Source organism: Sorex araneus, chromosome 2 (assembly GCF_027595985.1).
Source record: "Sorex araneus isolate mSorAra2 chromosome 2, mSorAra2.pri, whole genome shotgun sequence".
Taxonomy (NCBI): domain Eukaryota; kingdom Metazoa; phylum Chordata; class Mammalia; order Eulipotyphla; family Soricidae; genus Sorex; species Sorex araneus.
Genome location: NC_073303.1, coordinates 188,290,061 through 188,304,259, shown reverse-complemented (window position 1 = coordinate 188,304,259; position 14,199 = coordinate 188,290,061). Strand labels below are relative to the sequence as shown.

At 37.5% G+C, this 14,199-nt stretch overlaps 1 pseudogene; it reads right to left on the bottom strand.

Annotated features, from left to right (window-relative positions):
• Positions 1-6,295: 6,295 nt before the first annotated feature.
• The window catches only part of LOC129401997 (uncharacterized), a 54,043-nt pseudogene continuing 46,139 nt past the window's right edge, over positions 6,296-14,199 (bottom strand).

The following is a 14,199-nucleotide window of genomic DNA, read 5'->3' as shown; positions in this document are numbered from 1 at the left end:
CTGAGAACTATGTAACCCTCCACATGGTGATTCAATAAAATTTTAAATAAATCATTATTCTTACTAACATGATATGACTATTACTGTTTTTTATTAACTGCATATGGATAATTTATTTGGATTTAAAAAATTATCCCTTGAGATAAATAAATCTTTACAACAAAGATTATATTATCCCAACAACTGAAGTTGCATTCTAAGTGTCAACTCATGGTTTATGAAAATAAATTCCTGCTTTGATGTATATTTTATCTTCACAGAGCCAATGAAGTATTGCCTTAAAACATTAAAATATCAAAAAATATAAAAATTAATTATGTAACATCAAATGTCCTTTAAACATACATATGCATGACATATATTTATAAATACTTATACATTTCTTATGATTTCTTTTATTTTTCCAGACTGAATTATAAATCCATTTTCTTGAGCAGTTCCTTCCAATGTTCCTTTTAAATAAAACATTTTTTGACAATATTTAGTCTGAAACACTATGGGATAAAGTACAAACAAGGTGAATGGAATAAAAAAATAAAAGAACAATAACAAAGAAACAAAAAAAAAACAGAGAGGTTCAAGTTGAAATCCAATGTTAAGGTCCATTGAGGAATGGATCCACATTGGTTCTTGCTTCCACAGATTATCTATTATCAATGGAATATATCTTCCGGTAATAAGAAGGGAAGCAAGAAAACAGTAACAAAACACGTCTTTCCATTTAGAGACCTTGTAGTCTTTAAATAACAAGGTCAGTGATTGTTATTTAGTTTGTTCAAGTCAATTCCTGAGTTTCATTTCAGATTTATTGAATTTGAAACTCTGGGGACGGATACCTTAACTTGCTTATATACACACTACTCATTTTTTTGGTTTAAATTTAAGAAGTTTGTTGGGCAGTGGGATAAAAGACAACGATTGTGAAACAGATGCAAAGGGTTAAATATTTATAAGTGCCTCTGATTTTATTGCTAGCAAAATTCAGCAGGAAACATATATCCTCTAGTGATTCCTGGTACGTGAATTCTGCATAGGATGCAGACAAACTACAGTTATGAGAGCATCTGAGCAATAAAAGACAGCCTTCCCTGAAGAAAATAGAATTGGATTTTGTAAATTAGCGAGACAAGAGTCTTATTCTCATCTCTTCTGATGAAAATAGTAGAAAGTATTTATATTATGAGAGATCATTATTGTAACTTGATGAAATATGACCAAAGCACTGTAGTCCACTGATTATTCTAGTATTTATGTGTGTATCTGTGTGTGTGTTTCCTATCACAATATATTTTGCTCACATATTGCAGTAATGAATATATTCCATGAAATGTTAGATTTTTCATAACAATGACCTGAAGTGAATGACTGAAATGGGAATACTTCATTTGTGAATTAGTTAAATTTCAGGAACTTTGACAAGTACTGAGTGTTAAAAGTAGGTAGGAGCTGGAGCTATAGCACAGCGGGTAGGGCACTTGCCTTGCATGCGGCCGATCTGGGTTCGATTCCCAGCATCCCATATGGTCCCCTGAGCAGCGCCATGAGTGGTTCTTGAGTGCAGAGCCAGGAGTAACCCCTGTGCATTGCCAGGTGTGACCCAATTAAATAATTAATTAATTAATTAATAAAAGTAGGTAAAGGGGTATACCGGATAACCTTTCTGTACCTGTACTGCAAACTACAATCCCCAAAAAGAGAAAAGGAGAGAGAGAGAGAAAGAGAGAGAGACACAGACAGGCAGACAGAGAGAGAGACACACACACACAGAAAGAGAGAGAGACAGAGAGAGACAGAGAAAGAGAAGAAAAATTGAAAACTCCCTGCCTGCCATAGATGCAAACTGGAAGGGGAAGAGGGGAGTGGGTGGGTGGTTAGGAGGGAAACTGGGGACACTGGTGCTGGGAAAATATACATTGGTGGAGAGATTAGTGTTGAAACACTGTATGGCTGAAACTAAATTATGAACAGCTTTGTAAAGATCTATCTCACAGTGATTCAATAATAAAATCTTAATAACAATTCAGGAACATTAAAACAAATTACGTTTAATTTTATTAGTTGTATGTAAAGTTATTATTGTACTAACTAAATTAATTAATTTAAAGGCAGAATCTAGTACTTATCCCAATTAGGCAGCAAACCATTTCTAAAAGATGAGAGGAAATACTTCCCGTATCTTTAAACTAAGATAAATTTAAGACAAACATAAATTAAAAATGACATGTGGAAAAATTACTAATGTTTTGAATATGCTGCATTCTTGATTTCACTGTAGAATGACATAAATGCAAAAGTCACATTTCATTACTACAAGGTTTCTATTTATTTCCCAAAGGCTTTAAACTGTTCGAAGAACTGTGCTTTGTAATTTATGTGAAACTGCAATCCCGTTCAAAAACTTGATGAAAATTGTTGCCCTTTCTGATACTAAAGGCATATATAATGAAAATTTACATGTAGTTTTTATATCTTGAATAATGCCCATATAGCTTAAACTCTTGATTTGGGGAAAAATATTTCTATGAAACTAAAATATTAGGAAAAACCTATTATTTGATAACAGTTGTTTTAAGTTTTTGTCTTTTATATAGTAAATGTGGCTTAGTAATTTTGTTAATTAACAAAATTGGCCAAAATGCATTCTATACATTAATTTAAATTTTATCTATAAATAGAGAATATGTGGGTAATCATCAAAAACTTTCATGTAAGTGCTAATGAAATAAAAATTGAAACAAAAATCAATAATATTTAGTGCTAAAGAGCACTAAAAACTCACCTTGATCTCTCCAACACAACAGTCTTATTGTGTTCTGTCAAGGTTACAGTAGAAAATATCACTACCAATGGACACAGCGTGGTGACAGTAAAACTAGTTTTAGTATATTTTAAATGTAACCAGCATAAAAACGCAGGACAAAAGGTGTCCTATTTCTGTCTCATATTAGGGAGGAAATTCTGACAAGCTAAGTGCTAAATCTCTAAAAGCTGCTCTCAGGAATGCCAAGAAATGCCACTCAATGTCCCCAAAATGTCGCTAAGAAAGATCAACCATAGTTGAATTTGAAAGAGAGTGATCAGGAAAGAAAATGTAACTTTTTTTTGTCCCCCAAGCATGATCGTGGTTGGATAAAGAGCTCATCGGGCTGAGTACATGATTTGAAGGCTAGAGACCCCACTTCAGCCCCCAACTCCTCTTGGTCCCCAGAGTCCAGCAGGAGTAAGGACAGAGCTAGACATAGCTGAGGGTGGCCCAAATTTTAAAATACAGTTTTAAAATGCATTGATCCAAATACATTTTGTGTCTAACTAAATGTCTTAAATATAGGATATGTATCACTCTTTCACTGTCATCCTGTTGCTCATCAATTTGCTCGAGCTGGACCAGTAATGTTTCCACAGTGAGACTTGCTGTTACTGTTTAAGTCTTATTTATAATATTTTAAACAAACATTAAAAGAGTACCTAATGATTATTGTTTTCCACTAAACAGTACATGAAAACTGTGCCTGTCACTGTGACTATCACTCATCGATTTGTTCAAGCGGGCACCAGTAACCTCTCTCATTGAGAGACTGATTGTTACTGATTTTGGCATATGGAATATGCCACGGGTAGCTTGCCAGACTCTGCCATGTGGGCGCAGTACTCTCGGTAGCTTACCAGCTCCTCTATATACATTAATTATATACAAACATTTTAATTTTTATTTAATGTTACAATGTTAAAGAGTATCATTCCTATAGGAGTATAGTCAAGTAGAAATTATATTCAATCATTAAAAAGTTTAATGAAATGATCATGACTATTACTTTATATTATAATGAAAGTGTGGTCTTTTGACTTCATTGTCTGAACTAGAAGCTCAGTTTACAACTGTTCAATAATGAAAAAAATTGTATGACGAGTGAATAATGATCTCTAGTCATGATAGACAAAGTTACAAACAGAACAGGCTTTCATGATCAAAACACAAAAAAATGATTGAGGCATTTTAAATCATAGAGATATTTCTAACTCTATGATGTGTGTTGAATTTGAAAAAAAAGAATTTAAAAAAAGGATTTGAAAAAAGGGAGGAAAAGTAAGATTTATTTTAATATTTCTTTTTTTAAATTATGTTGAGTAAAGCAAAGGTATTGAGAACTGTTCTTGAACATGGGAGAAAAATAAGAAATGAAAAAAGCATGAAAACAACAAGGATCACAATGATTAGTATTAATATTACATTTTTCTTAACAGGGAGATTTCAGAAATAAGTCATCACTACAGTTGCAGTAAGTGGAAATTAATCTTAACAGGAAGATTTAGATTTGAGATTTAAAGTACACCGAAAGCAAACATGATCTATGAGAAATAGAATTTTACAGCTATGTCTAATGATCTAAAAAGATTAGTTTTGATAAATTTGATAAATTTTGATGTTTTAATTTATAAAACTTATGTTTGTTATCGCTCTATGCCTGTAATTTCATTTTTTTTTCTTTTTGGGTCACACCCAGCGATGCTCAGGGGTTACTCCTGGCTCTGCACTCAGGAATTACTCCTGGCGGTGCTTGGGGGACCATATGGGATGCCGGGGATCGAACCCGGGTCGGCCGCATGCAAGGCAAACGCCCTACCCGCTGTGCTATCGCTCCGGCCCCAGTAATTTCATTTTTTATCTTAATTTTTGCTATGTTACATCAGCAGCTGTAGAGAAATATGGCAATTATATAAATATTTAGGAATCTAGAGAAAGTTCTAGCTGTGAAAGTAAATCACTAATATGATTTGTTTCTGAATAACTTAATAAATTTTTAGCATGCACTAATGTTGAGAAAGTTAGAAAATTTAAAAATATTCTCAGAAATATGAATGAGTACAGAATTGAATGAACCAATACATTTTCTTTTCTTTTTTTTTTTTGCTTTTTGGGTCACACCCAGCGATGTTCAGGGCTTACTCCTGGCTTTGCACTCAGGAATTACTCCTGGCAGTACTTGGGGGACCATATGGGATGCCGGGGATTGAACCCGGGTCAGCCGCGTGCAAGGCAAACACCCTACCAGCTCCTCTATATACATTAATTATATACAAACATTTTAATTTTCTGAATAACTTAATAAATTTTTAGCATGCACTAATGTTGAGAAAGTTAGAAAATTTAAAAATATTCTATATTGAAATATGGAATAAAAATGGAGGTTTCTTGATGAATGTATCATTCAAAGCTCAACTGGAAGATGGAATCCCGTGTGTGAGGGAGAGCGAGATTCATTGGGAGGAATTCATTTACAATTTCTTTACACTATTGTGTGATATTTGACAAGCTGAAATCTATAGAGAAGGTTTCCAGGAAGATGTTGTATCACCTGTATCACCTGTCATCTCGTTGCTCATCAATTTGCTTGAATAGGTGCCAGTAACGTCTCCATTCATCGATGCCATGTGCTAGCGTAGCCCAATGGCATCTACTTGCTCCAGGAACATGAAGAGCATCAAACTATTTGTTCAGGGTCTTGACAAAGAAGTCCGACCATCTCATAGGTGGGTGACCAGATGTTCATTTGACATCCCATGGAATCAAGTTAGTATCAGCTCTACTCCAGCAGTCATCTCCATATCAAATTACGTGTCTGGCCCATCTGATTTTTGACACCTTGGCAAGTGAGACAGCGTCCCTGATCCTCGATTGTCGCCAGAGGTTGGAACACCGGATTCATTCTCTCACTTGAGTGAAATGTGATACTCCATACATAGCTCTTTTGATTCTTCTTGGGAGACTCAGATAGCGTTCTCATCCTGTTTTCATAAATCCCAGGTCTCTGAGGTGTATGTTAGCGAAGGAATAACGGTGGAGTCAAAAAGATTTGCCCAGATCTGAAGGTTCTTTGTTCTCTTAACAACTTCTTTGACGCTCTTGAAGGTGTTTCATGCCACTCTCTTCCTCCTGTGTAGCTCTGGTGCCAAGTCGTTCCTCATGTTGAGTTTTCGACCCAGGTACACATAACTGCTGCATTCAGAGACATTCATTCCATTGAGAGCAAAGGAGATGTTCATTCCATTGAGAGCATATGGAATGTCAGGAACTAGTCCATTTCTCATAAACATTGCCTTTGTGAGATTCAGCTGCAGTCCTACAGTTTGACCTTTTCACACTCATGGTCGAAGTTGGCCAGCATTTGTGCCACTTGGCTAATGTTTGGTGTCATTAGAATGATGAATTAGAATAATCAGTGAAGCGGAGGTGGTGTAGTTATTGATCCCCTCTCTTTACGTCAATGATCACTTCCTTGTAGAATGGTGAGATCCTGGTGGTGAATCCATAATACACCTCACTGAAGATCCTGATGTATTGAGTTTGAATGCCCTGTTTGGGGAGGGCTTCGATGACCACTTCAGACTCAACAGAATCAAAGGCCTTCTTTAAATCAATGAATGTTAGACAGAGCGGCATCTTGAGCTCTCAAAAACTCAATGAGTTTGGTCACCATGTGGATATGGTCGATAGTGATGAATCATTTTCAAGTGATAGTTGCCGATGTCGTGGCTGTCTTCCTTCTTGTACAACAGAATGGTCCTGCTGGTTTTCTATTGAGATGGAACTTTGCATTCAGACAGGTAGAGTGTGAAGAGCCAAGCCAGGATACTGTCGAGTACTGGTGGCAGAGTTTTCAGGTGCTCAGGTTTGACCTTGTTTGTACCTGGTGCTGTACACTTCCTTACGGACAAAATGGCGTGTCAAATTTCAGAAGAGAGAACTTATAATGTCATAACTTATAAAGATATAAATGTTAATGTTTTTTGTATGCAGTCAAGGTTGAAAACAAGATATCTGAGAGTCAGAGGCTGAATTCAGGTGAGACTTTATTTAGGGATGGGAAGTGGAGCAGGGAAGCTCTCTGATTATGGGAAGCATGTTCTAAAACGGGTTCTTGAGAAAGGATAAAGCCAGTCTCCTTTTATATGATTTAAACAAAGGGGGAGGGGTGTCAGTATTCCTTCATTATGTTCTAGGAATGCTGGCCCTAAAATCAGAGATCTGGAGATTGGCTTCTGGTGTGTGGATCCGGTCATCCAGGTTATCAAGCAACACTAACATGATCTCATGACATTTCATACTGGTAATTCTATTGCGTAGACGATAGTCCTAATCCTACCCTGCCTGTTTCCAATTTTTCCCTATCAGAAAGATGGCTTGAATCCTTGTATATAAGACTACCTTCTGTAGCTTTATGTACAAAGCTACTCTCCACACACAGAATTTCTTTTTAAAGTAACTCGCAACTCCTCTTCTTTATAAAATGAATACACAACACCCCCTCCCGCCCCACCAAATGGCTACTAAGTATCTTCTTTACTAAAGGTAACTGTGAACTTCAATATCACTGATAATTATACCACTATATTTGTATTTGCTTAAAAACTAGAGGCTGATGAACTTACAAATAGCAAGGGGCTTGTTGAAATACTTATCTGATTATGTTTTGAAATTAGTAATTTTCCAGAGTGTTCTGTAGGCCTTTTACCACCCAACTTAGTGTGTTTATCACCTTTGTATATTTTCTACACTGAATCTGGAGCAATTATCCTGCATGTATGTTGATCTCAGTGAGTCAGAGAAGATTTTCAAAGTATAATAAAAAATACACACACACATATATATATGTATATATAATTTTTTACACATGTTGTCACTTCAGAGAAAGATAGGATCTACATTTTTTCCTATAGAATCTAACCAGATGGCTAAACCAGAAATGCGTGGCAGAAGTGATGGGTATATGATTCTTGAGAGTGTATTTCTAGACTCTCAATTTGATTTCATTGGTCTCACACATTTTAAATGACTGCAGGCTTTGAGTACAAAGTCAGGGAGACAAAGCATCTGTATTTTTTATTTTCATGCATGCTACAGCTATTTGGGAAGTTTTACTAGTACCTGAAAATATGAGCAATGTTTAGTACAACTGCAATGAAAAATTTTCAGGGAACTACATTGAACTTGTGCTGGGAGAGAGACAGTGTGTGTGTGTGTGTGTGTGTGTGTGTGTGTGTGTGTGTGTGAGAGAGAGAGAGAGAGAGAGAGAGAGAGAGAGGGAGAGAGAACTAAGATATGTGTCCTCCAAGAGAGAAGATGTATATTGCTTCTATATATACACAGATATCAGACATCAGTGGGAAAATGTCTCAAAAAGCATTTGGGAGCAGGTTATATGTAAATCCTTGAAATTAGCTTAACCTGGAGTTCTCTGTATACATAATAGTTCATCGTGTAGCAGGGAAAACCATGAACTCTTGATGGTGCATTCATATTTGTGTGTATATGTGTGTCTCTGTGTTTGTAAAATAAGGTTATTTTTAATTAAAATTGCTTAGAAATATGTGACAGGGAGAAAGTGAGGGAGGATATATTTAAGAGAGAGCACAGGCTTCTCCAGAGTGAAAAAAAGCAGAGACAGAGATATTAATAGGTGAAAGACAATTTCCCGTGCGAAGAGCCCGTTTTGTGTTCTTCTCTGGACTTTTAGTTTTAAGCAGCTTCTCCTTCTAGAAGGGTCTCCTTGTCTTAGGGGCATATTGGCTTCTGCACTGTGTAGTGCCTTTGCTTCTCCACTTCCTGCTACAAAGAATCTGCATCTCAGAGGAACGTGTTCTTGATGCCTCTGGGTTACTCCAGGGCCAGGCAATTTCTTCTTCAACTTGATTATTTCTCCAAAGCTCATCATCCCCAGCATCCCTCACTCCATCTACATGTCTGCAAGATACCCTCTTAGAGCTTTCACCCTCCCCCACTCAATGTTTAAAGGGATACATGAACATGATACAGCTGTGATCAACAGCTCCTGGAGGGTTTGTTTTCCGTGTCTTCATCCCTCTTTGCCCCATAGCCAGGCCCCTGCCCGAACCCAGTGTGCAATGTGTCTGGCCATGCTGGGGATAACTGCTCCCCAACAGACTCCCTGGGAACAGTGACCATAATTCTCTCCTGCACACACACACACACACACACACACACACACACACACACACACACACACACACTGTCTCCCTCACCCAAGAACTATGCCTAGTCCCCTGACTAAAGGAGGTATCTGCAGTTCATTAAATAATGAAGTTTAAAAAAATCATCTATACTAATAGGCAACAGGACTGGAACAATAGCATAGTGGGTAGGGCATTTGCCTTGCACGTGCCCAACCCGGGTTTGATTCCTTCGTCCCTCTTGGAGAGCCCGGCAAGCTACGAGAGTATTCCACCCGCATGGCAAAGCCTGACAAGCTACCTCTGGTGTATTCGATATGCCAAAAACAGTAACAAGTCTCACAATGGAAACGTTACTGGTGCCCACTCGAGCAAATCGATGAACAACGAGTGCTACATTGCTACATGGACAAAGGACCATTTGCTGTAACTTTATGCTGACAAAAACACATAGCCCCTGCCTATGTAAGTATGTGAAATCTCATGCTTACTTGGTTTTAAGGGAGTCCACAAAAAGGTTTATCAGATACAGAGTTGTTAGTATAAAAGGCAAATTAGATATATTAGACAACAATTTACTGAAGAATGTATTAGGCCCTGGAGGAGAAATGTGTTTCCTGGCCCAAGGAGAGCAGAGTGTTTAAGAGAAGAAGGCAGCAATAGCTATGCCAAAAGTTTCTGCCCTTTCTTCTGTAGAGAAATTAGGGGTTTTGACCCTCAGTGTCTAGATGTGAAAAAGAAATGTTTGAAGTTAACTGACCAGTGACTTACATTTTTTTGCTGGATTTTCTTGTTTGTTTGTTTGTTTGTTTGTTTGTTGTGTGGCCATACCTTGCTCTGCTCAGGGTTTATCTGGACTCTGTGCACAGGGATCATCCCTGGTAATGCTCATGAACCATAAGGGCTACAAAGTCAATGCAATACCACCCCGGGTACTATCTCTTCACCTCCTAGTGTCAAGTTTAATTCTTTTTTTTCTCTTTTTTTAATTTTAATTTTATTTTTTAATTGAATCACCAAGAGATACATAGTTACAGAACTGTTCATTGTTGTTTTTCAGTCATACAATATTCCAACACTTATCCTATTAAATATAATACCGGAAGTACTTGCCATAGCAGCTGAGCAAGCAAAGACCTCAAGGGCATACACATTAGAAAGGACAAAGTCAAGTCTTCACTATTTCACATGACATGATTCTGTCACTGTCACTGTCTCTGTCATCTCGTTGCTCATTGATTTGTTCGAGCGGGCACCAGTAACATCTCTCATTGAGACTATACTTAGAAAACCCCAAGGAATGTACAAAAAGCTCCTAAAAACAACAAATTCATATAGTGAAGAGGTAGGTTACAAAAATCAATCCTCAAAAGTTTATGTTCCTATATACAAACAATGAAAGAGAAGAGAGAGATATTTTTTAAAAAATGCAGTTTTTAACCATGCCTCAGAAAATCGAGTACATTAGATTAAGTTTAATTAAACAGATGAGAGATACACATACACACACACACACACACACACACACACACACATACATCCCTGCAACACTACTTCAAGATATAAAAGAGAATAGGAGGAAATGGAAATATATCTCCTGCCCATAGGTTAAGAGGATTAGCATTGTCAAAATGTCAATACTTGCCAGAACATTCTACAGATTTAATTCCGTCTTTTCCCAGTGTTCAGGATAAGGATACCCACTTTTCCTAGTGTTCAGTTCTCTTGAATTGGAGTTTCAAGTCTCAGTTATTTTTATCTAGTACAGCAATAGTTTGATCTTTTGTATTCTTACTCTGACAAGAAGTTGAAATACTTTGCTAAATAAGAGTGGGAGAACTGAATTTCCTTGCCTTGTGCCTGATTTTGAAAGAAAGGCTTCAACATAGTTTTTGTTAGTTTATTTGTTATTGTGTGTTTGTTTTCAAACCATTGAGTCTGATACTGTCATACCCGAGTTTCAGATTTTCCATTCACCGAGAGACCAGTTCCACAAGTGAGAATGCAAAAGCAAAGAAACCTTTATTGCTAGCTCGAGTTAGGGTCCAAGTCTCATCCAATGCAATGGAGTCTTGACAAGGACACCCAACTCTAATTCTCAGGCGGTTATATGTTTTGGTCACATAAGCATTACAATGTCTGTTACATAACAGTTTTTTTCCAAGAACTGACAGGCTTTTCCTAGTATGCTTATGGCTGGGTGTTGGGTAGGGGGCGTTTGTTGAGTGGGTCACTTGGGGTTTTCCCACCTAAGTCATGCCAGTTCAGAGGCTTTCTATCTAGGTCATGCTTAGCTTCCCTGACCTATACTTTGAGGGTATTAGTTTTGTAGTGCAGTCCCTGTTTCCTAGGACAGAGAAACTTAGGCAGAGCTAGCTTCTTAGCCTTACAGGAGCCTGTCATGGTGGCACCTGTGTCCTCACAATAGTAGCTGTGCATTGAGAAGAGTTCCTCTATCCCTATTTTGTTAAGAATATTTTAAATCATATATGGCTGTTAGATCATATTTGATGTTGTCTTTGTATTTTTTTCACGCGGTTATATGATTTTGGTTTTACCTTGAATTAATTTGGTGTACCACATTTACCTATTGAAGAATAGACAACATCCCTGTAATAAGTTCTTCCTAGTTGTGGTGTCTGGTTTTGATGAATTTGATTCTCTAAGAGATTTTGTTGAGGATCTTTGTGTTTATGTTCCTCAGATAGATACTGTTTTACAATTTTTCTTATGCTATGTCTCTGTCTGCTTTTGGTATCAGTGTAATATTGGAACCATATAAAGTGTTTGTGATGGCTTCCTGAAAGAACATTTGAAGATAGAAAATACGCCTCTTTGATTGGAAAGACATACAAGTGACCCTATTTCAGTCTAGGGTTTTATTTTAGGAAGACATTGGATGACTATATTGAATTCCACGTTAGGAATAAGAATTTTTCCCAAAAATCTGTCCCACATCTTTTATTTTCTCTTTCTACTTTATTTAAATACAATGGATTATAAAATTTCCATAATACAGTTGTTAATGGCTTCCAACAATAATTATTCAACAATAATCCAACACCTGAGTGATCTTCCGTCCACCATTTTCCCTATTTTCCCAGCCTCCCCACCTTGCCCATTTTCTTAGCAGGCACACAATAATAATTTGTTTTATATAGCTGTTCAACTGGCGCGATAGGACAGCAGTTAGGGTGTTTAGTTTGCCTTGTACACAGCCGAGCCAGGTTCATTTCCTCCATCCCTCTCAGAGATCCCAGAAACTACCAAGAGTATCCTGCCCGCATGGCAGAGCCTGGCAAGTTGCCCATGGCGTATTCGATATGCCCGAAACAGTAACAGTAAGTCTCACAATGGAGACATTATTGGTGCCCAGTGCAGCAAATCAAAGGACAACAGTACTACAGTACTATATTGCTTGTTACAACTAACTGGCTAAGAAGAGTTATAAAAAAATATTTTAGAAAAAAAATCTTGAAAATTGTTTTATCTCACCATGCTCTTTTGAAATCCTTTTCTAGTGATTTACTCAGCAGCTCTTTGCTATTTGACGCTTCTGTGTTATTGTCTTTACTGAGTTTAGTTGGATTCTATGGTACTTTTCCAGCTAATGTGGTGTAGCCCTACTCAAATTTCAGTACTTCCAGCTGCTGTTGTCCAGAAACCAGGATCTCTAGAGTTGTGATGAGTCTACAGAGATTCCGTTTTATTTTTTTCTTGTCAAAATTCAAGACAAAATGTATAATAAATAATTTTAGGTTTAGGTACATGCAATGAAAAAATTTAATATAGAATCTAAACTAGGAAGCTATGGCTATAAAGAAAAAAAACAAATAATTCTAAATTGAATAATAGAAATAAATTTTATATGGCTGTAAATCATCCAATGCATGTTACTGTTATAATTTTGGTAAAATAATTTTTAAATTTTTTTAAAAAATTTTCATTAGAGAATCACTGAGATGTACAGTTACAAACTTATGAACTTTTGTGCTTGCATTTCACTAATACAATGATCGTTCACCCATCCCTCCACCAGTGCCCATTCACCTCCACCAATGATCCCAGTATCCCGCTCACCACCCCCACCCCATCCCCCACCATCCTACCCTACCTCTGCAGCAGGGCATTCCCTTTTGTGAAGCTGTGGAGTTGAGTTCCTGGTGTAGGAGGGAATACTGGGGGGGTTGGGGGATGGCGGGTATGTGAGACTGGCCAGGCTTCTGCAGGAAAGAAATGGTGCCTGCCCAATCCTGAGGGCACTCAGAGGTCTCACTTGGGAAACAGGTGTGTCCGTGAATTTCAGCTGCACTTACATCCTCAAGGAGATTTAGATTTGCGAATCTGGGAAGTAGGGCCTGAGTGAATCCACATAATGGTGCCTCTACCTAAATTTCTCCCCAATCTTAACTGGTAAAGTTTAATTAAATCAGCTTGTCCTCCAGTAAATGAAAGGGAACCAGAAAAAAACAAGTAATAAAAATTCAAAGAAATTGTAATCATTAGGCTCAGTAGATATAATGAGTTTGCTAAGTCGCTACAACTATTAAATATGATTATTCTAAAAGTATATCACATTTATTTAATGTTTCAATTAGTATTTTATCTATCATCAGTGTTCCACACAAGATACTTAGAATAGGTTAAATATAATCTATAAGCTGGCATTTTAGGGAATTAGAAGATTTGATTTTTTATCTAGACTGGAGTGATGGCACAGTGGGTAGGGCATTTGTCTTGCACGAGGCCAACATGGGTTAAATTCCTCCTTCCCTCTCAGAGAGCCCAGCAAGGTACTGAGAGTATCCCACCCCCGCATGGCAGAGCCTAGCACGCTACCTGTGGCGTAATTGATATGCCAAAAACAGTAACAAGTCACACAATGGAGACGTTACTGCTGCCCACTCGAGCAAATTGATGAACAACAGGACGACAGTGTTACAGTGCTATCTATTATCTAATTCAACATATCATTTTTTTATTTATTTATTTTTAATTAGTGAATCACCTTGAGGGTACAGTTACAGATTTATACACTTTTGTGCTTATGCTTCCCCCATACAAAGTTCAGGAACCCATCCCTTCACCAGTGCCCATTCTCCACCACCAGTAAACCCAGCATCCCTCCCACCCTCCCCAATCCCATCTCCCCCCACCCTACCCTGCCACTGTGGCAGGGCATTCCCTTCTGTTCTCTCTCTCTAATTAGCTGTTGTGGTTTGCCATAAAGGT